Consider the following 15,942-nt stretch of genomic DNA (forward strand, 5'->3'; position numbering starts at 1 on the left):
GATACATAAAATAAATACAAGTTCACGTAATGAAAGCGACGCTACAATCATGGCAAGATACAAAGGATGATAATAAGATAGTGCATAAAGAATACCTACATAAATCACACGACCAAAAAAGAAGAGGATGTGTGCTCCACAGATCCAAGGGTGAGCTATAGATCCTTGCCATTCGAAATCTCATCCCGCTGCAAAGGAGCATCGAACGAACTCTGCAAAAAAAGAAACAATTACACATCAGTCCACCATACAATAATGCATTTTAATTAAAATTAGTAACTACGGATGAGAAAGATGAGTGACTTATTGAGCTACCGTGTCTGTGTGCCAAGGGGATGCGGTGCCAGTGGCTTAGGGTGACAGGTCTAACCATAGGTGAGTGTTACCTCCCTAGGTGTGTCTTGCCCTTGATATGCCCTAAGCGTGACGTGGGGGAGCAAAAAGGTCTAGGGGGTTAGGAGCGGAGCCAGCCGATCGAAGCCATTGGACATGCTCCTTGAGACGTTGAAATGGGATAAGAGCCGTTTCGGGTTTGGTTTCAAGAGTAATTACCTCTTGGCTTGAAGACTCATCTTCTGATGATACATCCAGGAACGTCACATAACAGGGACCCTCTGATGCCTGTTGGGTTGGTGGGTTCGGTGCTTGTTGGCACGGTGCATCATCATCATCTTTCTTTGGCAAGGATAGGTTAGGACGGCATGAGCCACTGCTGAAAGACGGCTTGCTCTTCTTAATCCATCCCTTATAAAGGTTTTGCATATGAGAAGATCCATTTACCAGACCAAATGGTACCATCACCATTCTGTCCTGTAGCATGAGCTCGTCTGTTTCTGAAGCTTCTGGAACTTCTTCTTCAAATGTATCCTCTGTAGGTGGGATAGATTCTTCCGTTTCACTTTCATAACCTTCTTCGTCCATATCATATCCATCCTCTTCTGTCTCTGTCTCTGCTTCTGCTTCTGCTTCTGCTTCTGTCTCTGCTTCTGCTTCTGCTTCTGTCTCTGCTTCTGCTTCTGCTTCTGATGTGGCCATGTAACAGGGAGAGCAGTACATCCATGCTTCTATCTCACTGTCAGAAGTGATTTCAGAAGTCATGCCTGGTTCAGGCAAGAAGTATTCACCCATTGATAATGGCTTCGCATCTTTTGGAAGTCGGCTTACAGTATCCACTGTTAAGGAATGTGCCACTATTTTCTTGGGAAGGATCTGTTTGACAGCATCTTCGTCTGCTGACGTTCCATCTGTAGCCTCATTAGGGGAGTCAGAAGATAATTCCAAGGAGGTGGATCCATGTCCTTTTTGAGAACCATACAGTTTCAGCACCACTTTATTGGGTCCTCTGTCCAAGGTCAAGGTTCCTTTGAACCAATCTGTCCTTGCTCTGGCTTCAAAAAGCCATGGTCTGCCCAGTAACAGAGGATAGGATGTACCATAAGAGTTTGGCTTCACCACCAGATAGGTTAGCCAATAATCTTTTCCAGCCACTGTAGTCTTCACATATGGAAGAATGCCCAAAGGCTTGATTCTACTCTGGTCCGCCAGTCTGATGAGCCATTGGGTTGGTTGCACACCTTGTAGGCCCAGATCCTTCATTGTCACATCCGTCATAATGTTCAATGACGAACCACCATCAATCAGTGCGTTTGAAATGAAACAGCCTTCTATCCATACGCCAGTCTCTGGAGTACCTAGATCTAGGAAAGCATTAGCCACATCCACTTCTTTTACAGGCTCTGGAGCCTTATTAGGCTTTATTGCTGTTGAGGGAGCAATCCTTAAGCCACGTCTTCTTGTCAGTATACTTTTGAACCTTTTCCGGCAACTGGGAGACAACATCAATAATTGTCGGAATGTAAGGTTTGGTTTAAAGGTATCTAGATCTCTAACTAGGTCGTATTCCTTAATAGGATCCACTGGCTTCTCTAACCGATTAGGGAATGGGGCAACACCCATTTTCATTTTCCCTCTTTCTTCCAACAGAGGAACTACAGGAGCTTCTTCTGCCAATTGTGGCACTTCCTCCTCTTCTGTCTCCTGGACCTCTGGTCCTGCCTCTGTAACTGTCTCTGTAACTCTCTGTGGCACTGTAGGGCTCTGTACGGCACTGTTAGGCTCTGTTCTGTTCTGTTCTTCTGGTGGAAGACTGAACTTCACTGTTCTGGCAGGAGGGTTATTCTCTTTCTGGATAAGTGGTTCCTTCTGCTTTGCACGCGTGATGGCAGCAACTTCCAATTCCACCAAATTGGAGGTAGGCTCTTGAGCCTTGGACGGACTATTAGTAGCACTGTTTTTCACTGGGGCTGGGCTTGGACAGTCTTTGGCAGTGTGGCCTTCTCCTTTGCATCGACTGCATAAGGGCTTGTAATCCACTGACCTTCGAGGATTTGGACAATTTGGTGAAATGTGTCCCTTTTCTCCGCATCTGTAACACTCCACTTCTGATCTCTGACCACCGCCAGACTGTCTTCCTCTGTAACTTTGAGAGGGAAAACTTCTGGGTCCGAAATTAGGACCAAACTCTCTAGGCTTGGGTCCAATATCTTGTGTTGTCATTTTGGATTCCAGCAAGTTGAATCTTGCGTCTTCTTCCTTCCTTCTCCTATCATGCATCTCCTTCAGAGAGCAAATGTCCTCTGTATGGTTCTTCCGCAAACAGTAGGAACAGAAGGCCCCAGGAATAGTTGGTTTTCGTGTACATTCAGTGGCTAAATGGCCTGCTTGATGACACTTACCACACCAAGTGTTTGACCGCATCACGTCTCTTCCTGCTCCTGCAACGTTGGATATGCTAGCGGTATTCACTTTCAGCGTCTGTAGTTGTTCTATAATCACATCCATCAACTCCTTTTTTATGTTTGCAACTGAGTTAGATAAATAATCCTTCAAGCTTTCTCCTCCTGACGTACTGGCAGGAGGGTTTTGAGGAGTTTCTGTAATCACTGCATAAATTGGTTGGGCTGGTACAGAGGGGTCTCTGTTCTGGTTCTGATTCAGAGCTCCTGTTTGAACTGTTGGCTGTTGGCTCCAGTTGGTAGGGTTCCACTGTTGCTGCTGATTTGGCATTGAGGAAATTGGTTGGGACCATTGTTGTTGAGGTTGAACCACCATTTGAGGCATGGATTGTGGCCACTGTGGATTTGGTGCACTGTACTGTGATACCGAGGGCATCTGTTGGTAGGGGTAGGGAACAGTCCCAGGGACTGCATTAGGTGGGTACATCATTCCTGGCATCAGAGGAGGTAGGACTCCTCTTCCTGAATTCATCGCCAATCTAGCTTCCACTTCATCGTACAGTCTTGCACCTTCTGTTGCAGCTTGCAGGGTGGCTGGTCTTTGTAGCTCCACAAACTTACGGACTTCTGGTTGTAATCCTCTGAGAAACACCCCCTTTTGAATGCCATCATCTAAATTATGGTTAGTCCATCTCTTCAGGATGGATTCCATTCGTGAGACATAAGCTTATACTCTTTCTCCAGAAGATTGACTTAGGTTCATAAATTCCTCTCGCATCCGCTCTTCAAAACCTTCACGCCTGAATTTAGTGAGGAAGGCCAACTTCAGGTCGTCCCATGTGCCAAAAGTTCCTGCTGCTTGTCTCTCATACCACTGAAACGCCGCGCCCTTGAAAGTGGCGGGGAATATCGCTAACCAATGCTCAGGGGTTCTGGCATTGTTAGCCACACACGCTACCATAAACTCTGCTACATGAAGATCGGGGTCTTCATTGTACTCTCCCTTAAAAATTGGCAATGGAACTACATTCGCTGGCCTGTCATCAATATTTCCAGGACGGATCTGGCTTGGAAGGGGACCTCCAGCAGGAGGAGGAAGGGCTTGATGTGCCATTGGGACTTCTGTAAAGAGTTCCGCAAGGGCGTCAAAGGCAGCTTCTGCTGTGAGCTCGCTCTCAGCTCTGATTCTTGCTTTCTCTCTTCTCACGTACCTCTGGACTCGTTCTAACGCTTGCCTTTTTATTGCGTCATTCATCAGGGGTGTGGCGCCACTAGGTTGTTAGTGCTCCACACAGGGTTAACAGAAGGCTTCAGTCTCTGGAGGACTCTCGTGCCAACATTTCCTCTACTTCTTTCTTTTCAATGTCCCTGAATTCTTCTTTCATGCCACTACACAGAGGAAGGTATTCGGTTTTGAAGGTGTCAAAATGCATACGTCTGAGCATTGTGGTGGTGCCATCATCATAGTAATGCCAACTTCTGATGGTCTCAACAGTGTATGTTGTGAAAAACACTATGTCTACCAACTTCCAGTGGGTTGCTAATTGAACAAACAGAAGATTATCAGAACACCAAGCATCCCATGTATCTTGCTGTTGAGCGTCCACGAACAAATTCCAACTCTTTTCCTTCTTGTCTTTGTGAACCTCTACAGACCAAGACTCCTGAAGCTTCTTCACAATCTCCCACTTGATGTTGTCTGGAAACTTCTCAATGAATGGCAAATCTTCCATGGATGGTCATTCTCTCTATTTCTGCTCTTCAATTTGTTCCCAAACAGTTTGCCACCAAGATGCAAGTTTCTGCTGCTTCAACAGGAAGAGGAAACTGTCCACCATATAGAGCATGCATCATGATGGTGATGTGTTTCCGCCATTGTGGGATGAACTTCTTATTGAAAGTGGCTTTGATTATGACAAATTCCAACTCTTCAGTGGAAGAAGGAACTTTACAAACATCCATTGAATTCTTCTCTTCTTGGCAATGCCCTTTCCTTCATTTTCAGCCTCTTTTGGTGCTTGTTGATGGCAAATATTTCCCCGACTGCGCACCAAAAACATGGAGCCCCAAGAGGAACACCAAGGAAAAGAGAATTCTCTTGCAAGAAAATCTATCTTGTAACATCAACAAGCTTGTTTATCATGTTTCATATGATCACAATGAAGACAAAAACACCAGGCACAACAAATCTTCATGCAGCATCATGTAGATCTCCCACGGATTTTAATAGAATCAACCATATTCTTCAATATCTTTACAAAATCCTTCAATAGAACAAAGAAAGCAAAAGAATACACCATCTTAGAATGGAAATACATCACATGGTATTCATCTTCAATATCTTCATAGTCTTCTCTCTCAATCTCTCATATACAATCACTCTGTTTGAGTAGAATTGGCTATCTCTGACTCTCTCTATCTCACTCCATCAATAATACATCATATCCTCACTACAATCTCTCAAAATCACTCTCAATAATCACTCTTAGGTCGTGGATACCCCTCCCAAGAGGTATGTCTGATATGAAGGGTCACCAGAGCCACTACAGTGTCCTTTCATAGCTCACTACTGTCACTTCACTCTAGTCTTCACTTGAGTTTTCAGCAGCTACTTCTTCCACCTCCTTCAGCTCTTTTGCACTTGTATTCACCTCTTTCCAAGGCTAGAAAACTTTCCCAAAGTCACACATACATTCCACAGAACACTTACAGAAGCATACAGAACAGTCTACAGAACAGTACCAGAACAGCTACAGTACAGAACAGAACAAAGACAGAACTGTCTACAGAAGCTCTACAGAAGACCTACAGAAGGTTACAGAAGGTTATCAAAACCTCATAACTCACTCTCAAACCATTTCAAACTCTCACAAACCATTCAATAAACTTTCACAAAATCTCAATCTTCATCAATCAATACTCCTTCCCTCCTTACAGAAGACAATCAGAACAAAACAGACCAAAACAGAACAAAACAGAATGTATACAGAACCATTCAGAACCTATCAGAACATCACAGAACCATCAACAAGCATCACGAACTTCCAAAACACAATCAATATCATCCAAAACACTCTCAAACCACTTCCAAATCAACCAATCATCCCATAAAATCAACCATTTAGCTCTCAAAAACAACAAAAACCAGCCAAAAAACAAGTCATTTCAACACTCAACACATATTATAGCATATGGAGTGGGGGAGGAGACTCTATGATTTCTAAAATATGGAGCCACACACTTTTTGCTAACAAATGTACTCTCATCTTGGCTCCAAATCTTCTTATCATCTAATTTGCAGTAGAAGTTAGCGTGTAATTTTTGTAAACATTATGATTTCCTACCATATTATGCTCAAGAGTCAAACATCATCGATTCGCAACACTTGGGGCTCATGACCTTCATAAATCATAGGCACATCCACAATTATACTATCATGCATATTTTGATCAAGACACAACTATTCAGCCTTGAGCATCCTCAATATACGATACTTAAATAACATGCATAAAATTTGTCATGCAACAAAATTCCTATAAAATTAGAAGATTGTAAGTGTAGGTTATTACAAAGTATCCATATTTTATTAAGAAAAAATAAAAAATTACAATCATTTCATATTATAACTTATGGAGATGGGGAGGAGACTCCACAATTTCTAAACTATGTAGAGCCACACACTTTTTGCTGGGTAAGTGTACTCTCAGCTTGGCTTCAAATCTTTCTATTATCTAATTTAAAACATAAGCTAGCAAAAGGATTTTCCATTAGCATTATGATTTTCTACCATATTGTGCTCAAAAGTTAAATATGCTCTATTTGTAACACATGGGGCTCATGGCCTTCATAAATCATAGTAACATTTGTAACTATGATATCACATATGTCTTAATCAAGACCCACCATTCACCCTTGAGCATCCTCGATATATGATACTTGAACACCATGCATAAAGGAGGCATAAAGTTCATCATGCGATAAAGTATCTATAAAATTAGAAGATTACAAGTGTAGGTTATTACAAAGTAATTGTTTCCTATTAAGAAAACATCAAAAAATTACAAGCATTGCATATTACAACTTATGGAGTTGGGAAGGAGACTCCACAATTTCTAAAATATGTACATCTATACACCTTTTTCTAATAAGTGTACTCTTAGCTTGGCTCCAAATCTCCATATCATCTAATTTACAATAGAAATTAGCAAGTGAATTTTCCATTAACATTGTGATTTCTTACCATATTATGCTCAAGGCTGAATGATTGTGTCTTGATCAAGACATAACCATTCACCCTTGAGTATCCTCTAAAAGGATTTTATTTAGATGCACAATGGAAAGGAGATGGCATAAGATATGGAGGCTCAATCATTCTTGTTCTTCATTATTCTCTCTCTTTTATTGTCAATAGCATACACACAAAGTATGTCACAAAGTGATAGATACCTTTTGACTCTTAAGTCATTATACACATTGCCTCTCTTTTATTTGGTGCATATATAGGATATCGACTTAGCCTATGTTATATTTCTCAACATTCTCCCTTAAGCTCAAAAATGAACTTGTACATACAATACCTCGAGTGCACTTCTAAAGTACTTAAACTTATATTTTCCCAATGGGTTGGTAAATATATATGTAACTTGGTCATTGGTTTTGATGTGTACCAAGTCTATCTCTCTATCCATGACTTTCTCTCTTATGAAGTGATAGTGCATTTTAATATAGTTATTTGTTTTGATGTGTACCAAGTCTATCCCTCCATCCATGATTTCCTCTCTCATGAAATGATAGTGCACTTCAATATGTCCCATCCTTCCATGATAGATTGGGGTTCTTTGCCAACATGTTACTACTCATGTTGTCACAATAGCTTATAATTTCACCATTTATCTCAATCCCCATATCACATAAGAATAGTCTTAACCATGTCTACTCATATACTATACCTCTATACTCTAGTTCTATGCTTAACAAAGCAATTATGGGTTGCTTCTTGCTACTCTAACTTACCATGGCTAAACTAAATAAAAAGCACAACCACTAGTGGATCTGCTATCCATAATAACTAATGCCCAGTTTGCACCTATGTGTCCAAACAATGTAGGGTTAATCCTTTTTTGTAGAACAAGCCATATGTAACTATCTTCTTCACATATCTCAATGCTATATTCACTGCATCCAAATGTGACTTGCATGTCTTTTGCATGAATTGACTTATTATTCCCATTCAATAACTCAAATCCAATCTTGGTATGGTTAAATAGATCAAGCTACCAACCATCTTCTTGAACATAGTGATATCTCAACGTAATGTCCATTATCCACCATCTTTATGTTTTGGTCAAATGGTACGTTCACTAGCTTACATGTTGTCATCCCATAGTTTTCTAACATTTCCAATTAATATTGCCTTTGCACCAACCAAATTCTAGGTGGAGTGTCAATCACTTCAATGCCAAAAAGTACCTCAATAATCCAAGGTCTTTGATGTCAAATTCCTTGTGCAACCAATGCTTTACACATCAACAATCTCTTTTTCAAGAGTTCCTATAATGATAAGATCATTAACATAGATGACCATAACCACCATTCCATCCTCTATATATCTAACATGAAGTGATAAATCATGCATGCTTTGCTAAATTTCCATGGTACATAGAAATTTATTGATCCTCTCACACCAAGCTTTAGATGCTTGCTTTAGCCCCCATTCAATGCCTTCCTTAGGTTCACACATAATGCAAATACTTAGAGTGCATATACCCTTCAAGCTATTCCATATACACTTCCTTTTCTAATGTACTATTCAAGAAAGCATTCTTGATATCCATTTGATATAAATTCTAGTCATGAATTGAAGCTAAGACAATCACCGATCTCACTATAGTCATCATTGCAATTGGACTAAATGCCTCCTCATAGTCCACCAACCCATATGTTTGTGCATAACCCTTTGCAACCAACCTTTCTTTCTACATTTCCAATGAGCCATCCGACTTGCACTTGACCTTATAAACCGACTTGAAAACTAATTGCTTTATTGCCATAAATGCAACTCAACTAGATCCCAAGTCTTATTCTTAGTCAATGCATCTATTTTCTCATCCATGGCTTCCTTCCAATATTTTATTGCAACTACTTATCTAAAGCAATTAGGCTCTACATGCTACACATAAGATACCATGTATGCATAAATCATCTTCATAAATTCATTATATGTCAACTTTTCATTGAATGCCTTACTCTGTTCAATCTTCTTATTAATTGAGGTGCACTAGACGGTGTCTCAACCATTCTTACATATGCTAGTAGATGCTTTCCTATGCTCTTTGTCACAATGGAGTTCTAACATGTGGTATCCCTAACTCATCGTCCATAAACTTGTCCTCTAAACTCTCACCCATAGGTTTGATATCCCGACTTTAATTTAAAATATTCCCGACTTCTTACAAAAATGGACTTGAAGAACTCTAAAACATTAAATAGAGAAGATCGCGAGCAAAATGACCCGAGGATCATAACCCAACATTTTCTCGAATTAACAAGGATTGTAGCCATCTAAACATGGAAGTTACCATGTGAACAAGAGTTGTGAGTCATAAGTCAAAGATTGATCAAACACATTTAAAACTTGGCAAGTAAGGTAAGTCACAAAAGCTTTAAGCTTTAAAGCTTAATGCTTTTATTTTAAAAAATAAAAATATTGAGAGGGAGATGACAATGAACAGGCCGCCCTCCCTTTTTATAGAAAAAATGGTACACTATTTTTTCCAAATATGGCATCTCCAATTCTGAACCAAAAAGCTTGAATTCATCTCCAGTAATTCAGCAATTAACTCCAGCAATCTCCCCTTCTTAGTTTGATGAGAGTCTTGGATCGAAGCAAGATCATCCGAGAACCATGCAAATCAGTCATGGCATCTCTAGACCGCAAAGATCAAATTACTAACATTAGATTGCATCTTGAAAGCTTCAAATTGCTAATTTTGCCAAGATCCCTTCCATAAAGAGCTCTTCTTCTTGGCCAAAACACTTCTTGATCAATTTAGCTATAAATACAAGGCATGGGAAGCCATTGAGAGATTCCAAGCAAGAGGGGAGAGGCCCTTCTTAGGAATATAGAGCAAGAGGGAATGGGGCAAGAGAAGTGCAAGCATGGAAATTTCCTATCACGAAGACAAGGAGGATATTCTATGAGCTCTTGAATTTGAATCCTCCATCCCTTCTTTTCTATTTCCCTGTGGGATCAAGACTCTTCTTGATTTTTCTAAATTATTAGTGATCACCTCCCCTTCCCCCTGTGGATCAATCAAAATTCTATCGATCTGATTACCCCCACGCTTCTCTGCCAAAATCCCCTTTTACAATCTTGCTATTAAAGACCATGGCCCTAAAGAAGAAAGCTATGAAGGTCATAGAAGCAAGAGCTGCCAATAACATTGTGGACCAATTACTATAAACAGAATGGCCAGTACAAGGATTACAAACAAAGATGCAAATACCATCAACCAAGCACCCGTCATGGATCCTCGTGTACTATTTTTTTTAAATAAAACCAACTAGCATGCCTTCATCCCATGAACAAGCAACAAAAACTACATCTGTAAAATAAGAATTTTTTAAACTTCTTGCATATAATCTTTTTAAAAGATTTTTTTACCACAAATTCCAAAGGCTAACTTGGTTCTGTACAAGATGAACCTAAGCGAGTACAAGGAAGGTATTATATCCCTAAAAGAGTTAATATTTTTTATTTGTGTTGATCAAATCAAATCTCTAATGGGTAATCACGAACGCTAATCCTTGGTATATAAGAGACCTCAAGATGAAATTATCAAAGGATGTTGTTCGTAATTAAACTAACCAAAATTTTCTTTTATTATGGGCAAGGACCCACGAAACTCCAAGGAGATATTCTCAAGTATGAAATTCTTGTTTAGATTTAGTCCAAACTAGTCCCCAGGGAAGGGGGAATCTAGGAAGACTATTGGAAGATATCGCCACTTATGCTAATTTTTCCACTTATGCTAAATTGTCTCGATGTTATTAATTTTTGGAAAGAAAAGATTTGTCTTGGAAATAAACTTTTTAAATGTTTATATATAATGCATTCAAAATAAGATATTGTGGTTATAAGCTAAGTACTAATCTTTTCTAAAAATCATCAGGCTAAAAACATGAATGGCTAAGTACAGATCACAGATTAAGGCAATATTCTGGTGAGCACAAAATGTTGATTGAGGCAGTGTCCTTAATGGTACTAGACCTCTCCAAGGCCGGTGTGAATAAAACCTACTCCAAGGGATTTTTCTCTTTTGTTTCACGTTAGTAAGAATAGACCAATCATGACATGAAAGATCTTGTCATAGGAAACTCTAGTTGACAGGAGGAGGTGAGGATACCAAGGAGCTCTGGTCATAAACTCCTTAGGCTCTTACAAACTACCAACTATCCTTTGATTTCTAGACTATGTCATGGAAGTTCCAATACTAGTTGGGGAATGGAACTTGGAGAGAATAATACTTTGAACAGAAAACATTGTAAAAGTCATTTTTTTGAAAGGAACTATTAAGAATGAATTATTTTACTTTGTTTTTGTGTCGATAATTAAAGACGTGTAACAAATTTGTATTAGGAGATAATTCAAGGAAGTTGTTTTTATATGTTGAACCTAAAGTGGTAGGTAATTAGATAACTAAAACTACTCTCTCGAGGGAAGGGGGAGGATGGACCCCCGACGGATCCAGACCTATGGCTGGATGGTCTCGGTAAGCCGAGAGATTTTCCAAGAAGGAATAAAAAATTCACTTGAGGAACCATTAGAAACCAAAAAGCTCAACTTGCATCACTTTAGAACCCCAAGCAAAAGGGATTAAAGTCTCATACTTCACCCATTCACTTGAGCCCAACACAACATAAATCCATTTCAATCAGCAAATTCCTATAAGGAATGGAATCTCAAGCCGCTAATACTAATCAGTCGTTAGTAATAGGTTTGATAAAAAAGACTCAGGTCGATCCTCATGGGAACAGTCAAAACTTCCACTGTGGGGTAGACTCAAGCGAGCCTAGTTAGCAAACTCCGAGGGTTTTCATCAAAATTCTGAACGGCACTCCCTAGGACATCTCTTGATGGGCTACCGAGAACGTACATGCCAAGGAAATGGGTGGGTACATTACAATTGGTATTAGAGCCCATATTGATATAGGACATAATGCAAGTAAATAAAACTAGTTATATTTACAACATAAAATGTCGTTTCCTTAAAAAGTGAAATTTTTCTCTTGTTGATATATATTCTTGATTTTTGGCAGAAAGACGAGCCTTGGAAACGACTCTTGATTTTCCAAGTTATGTTTATGTCAGCAATGCACTCCTCTAGCTTCAATTGGAGAAACTAGATGATGCAGATATTAGATCAGATATACAATCCTTCACCCCTATATTACTAAAGGCGATGGATGTTAAGCAAAGGGTATTGTCACATTGACACAAACCATCTTGCTTACCTCCATCATAATTTAAAGAGGTTAAGGTGGATGGAATCCCTTAAGGTTTCCAAGATTTATCTCTTTTATGAGGCCAAAGTAAACTCAAACATGTTCACTAGAGGGTGACAGGTTAAACTAAACCGGTACATCTATGAGGAGGTTACAAGGGTTATACCTACTGGTCAAGTCATGGTTGTAGGACGCTCTAGTTCGTGCAACTACAAGAAAGATTGATTACCTGATCTTCCTCTAAAATATAGATATCTTGATATCTATTCTCAGAATCCTAATTACTAGGCAATGGATGTATCACAATGCCATGCCTAGATTGTGATAGAAAAATCTTTTCCAAGAATAATATAAGCTCCTAAACTACTCGAATAATGTATTCCCTTCCTATTGACGTACATAATTATTTTTTCCCATCCATTTGTCTCCTTGATAATCGAAAATAGACGAAAGATATTATCTATTTGATGAGATTTTTTTATTTAAAAATAAAACTCTCTTTTGAAGTGTAAACCATGATCATTATCGAAAGGACAAGACTGTGTAATTTCCTTCCTAAATTAATGAGGTAGAGTAAGTAAGTAAACATTTTTATTTTCGTGAATATAGTTGGAGAGAAAATTTATCATAAAATTGCATAATTCTCAGAACCTCACCCTAAATCTCAATATTATGGAAGCTCAAGACAAGAAGTTTCTTCTCAAGCAATACAAGCCACCGGAGTTTTATGGTGAAGGGAGGGACGTTCCAACTAAAGCAAAGACATGGATAGAATCCATGAAAGACTATTTCACAATTGCAGGAACTGCACCATCAAATCAAGCCATGATCGCCAAATTAAAACTCACAGGAGATGCTTGTATTTGGTGGAAACAATGGTGCAAGGACCAAAGAACATCCAAAAGCGCTATCACTTTGGGACAAGATTAAGGACGCGGTACGTGGGAGATATCTTCCACCCACATATCAAGCCCAGAAGATGAACAAGTTCTTCTAAAGTAGTTAAGCCTAAGCCTAGAATCCTACTACTCCAAATTTGTAACACTTCTAGAATATGCATCCACAATGGATGTTCCACAGCAAGTATCCAAATTTTGCAATGGTCTAAATTTGCCCCTATACACTTATTGAATCAATGAGACCATCGGATTTACAAGATGCATCAATTTGAGCAACTCCCATAGTTCAAGAGATCGAACAAAGGCCAAGGAATGCAAAATTTTGGAACATAAACAATCAAAATAAGGGAAACTTTCAAGGCTATGTAAAAAGAGCCCAAGGACAGTACCAACCAAACACAACAAAGAAGGCCAAATCAAATTCAATGGTAACCTTTATACCTACAATAAGGGCCAATGAGACTCCAAGGTGCTTCTATTACAAGGAACCAAGACACTTCAAGAGGCACTACCGCCAAGGTCAATTTCGCAGGCAAAGCTAAGATGCCAAGGGAAAGGTCATTGGAGTAAACCTAAAGGAGATCAGTAAATGATAAAGATCCCACAATGGAATCCGATATGGAAAGAGCTAGAGTACATTCCACTCTCAATAAGGGTCCAAAACGCCAATTCTTAGTAATTCAAACACCAGCGAATTATCAAGGTAAACCCTATGTGTACATTGTATTGTGAGAGAGGAATAAGAAAAAAAACCAACAAGGAAATATTTTAGCCTCCAACTCTCTTCTTGAGTTCTTGAGTAAGATTTTTCTTGCATGTATGTGCATTCAACATTGTAGCTCAAGCAACTTTTCTCACCACATAATTTTTCCCTGGTCTCCAAATCCAAGAAATCATCGTCCTCAAAGACCTCCACCATTGGCTTTGGATGAATCTTGACAACAATCACAAGAGAGACACTAGGGAAAGCACAAGATGACGAGGCAGTCAGTGAGATGCTTTGAAATCTGATTTTATGCATATTCTAGTATATATGATTTGTTTGATTTAAGTCTAAAAAGGGCAGTAGCACGAGTCACCTCATTGCTGCCTTAGTAATGAAGCAATACACTAGAATGAAATCATGAAAGTTCCAATCCAATTAAGTGTGCAACATTTTTTAAATGAAAACATCTTGTCTTTTAACATCTTTGGCGTGGATGGATGTCGAGACAAGGGAGATTGCAAGCACAAAAGTGTACATCATCTACGAATTGTACAACATTACATTCAAATTTTAATTGATTGTAGAAGTATCCACTCATTCATATCACCAAAATGTGCAAAAAGGTTAGGCATAAACGCTATTCTTGCACCTAGATTGCTTATGGAGTAAGCAAATAGCAAAGAAGTTCTATCAACACAACAAACTAGCAAGGAAGAATTTAGCTTGGGTGGCAATTCTTCCAAAATAAACTTCCAAATTATGAACCTCGGGGCTTGTGAATGCCTGCTAGGAATGGACTGGTTAATTTCAAATAATGTCCATATCCATTGCAAAAAGGGCCAAATCACATTCCAAAACTCATCTGGAGAGCAAGTAACCACTCAGGGAGAATGAAGAAACCCTAAGGTTCAACTAGCTAAAGCCTCTCGATTAGTAAAGGGACTGAAGAAAGGATTACCCATCTATCTAATTAAACTCAACAAGGCCGAGCAAGATAGTGAAGCCAAGGATCAACCATCTTGGCTAAAAGAATATGTGGATTTTTTCCAAAAGACCTAATAGAGCTCCCACCTACAAGGGTAGTAGATCACAAAATTCAACTCATTCCAGGCATTGCCCCCTCCCCATTGCCAAACGGCCCTATCAAATGTCGATTTCTGAAGCCATTGAGATAAAAGAACAACTCAAGTAGCTATTAGACCAAGGATACATCCGGCCAAGTAATTCACTATAGGGAGCCCTGATTCTATTTCAAAAAAAGAAAGACAGAACACTCCACCTTTGTATCCATTACGGTGGATTAAACCAGGTGATAGTGAAAAACAAATATCCAATTCCCAGGATAGATGAGTTGCTTGACCAACTCCAAGGAGCAAAGGTCTTTTCAATATCAATCTTAAATCAGGATATTATCAAATAATAATTAGGAAGGAAGATATCCCTAAAATTGCTTTTAACACAAGGTACGATCATTATGGGTTTATTGTGATGTCGTTTGAGTTAACAAACGCTCTTGCACTTTCAACAGGTTGATACAAGACATTTTCCAACCCTACCTTGATGACTTCGTCCTCATCTTCTTTGATGATATCTTAACATATTCCAAGAATGAAGAAGACCATGGGCCACAACTACAAATAGTTCTTGAAACAATGAGGTTCCACAAACTATATTCTAAAAAGAAGAAATGTGCCTTCTTCAAGAAGTAGATTGAATATCTAGGATTCATAGTATCGGCAGATGGCATTTTAGTGAATCCTGCCAAGGTCCAAGATGTACAAGACTGGCCACCCCTAACAAAGGTCAAGGAAGTGTGAAGCTTTCTAGGGTTAATGGGTTGGTATAAAGTCTTCATTAAATATTATGCCTTACTCGCCACACCTCCTCTCATCGACCTTCTCAAAAAGCAAGTCTCCATTATTACATGGACATCTGCCAAACAATCTATCTTTGAGAAGCTTAAGCAGAGTTTGGTAACCACCCCTATCTTAAGGCTACCCGACCTGAGCAAAGAATTTGAAGTCATAACTGATGCAAGCTCTCTTGCTTTGGTTGTGTGCTTATGCAAGAAGGACATCTAGTAGCCTACGCTTCAAGA

The sequence above is a fragment of the Lygodium microphyllum genome, chromosome 1 (assembly GCF_053477565.2).
Source record: "Lygodium microphyllum isolate KBCC chromosome 1, Lygodium_microphyllum_v1.1.10, whole genome shotgun sequence".
Taxonomy (NCBI): Eukaryota; Viridiplantae; Streptophyta; class Polypodiopsida; order Schizaeales; family Lygodiaceae; genus Lygodium; species Lygodium microphyllum.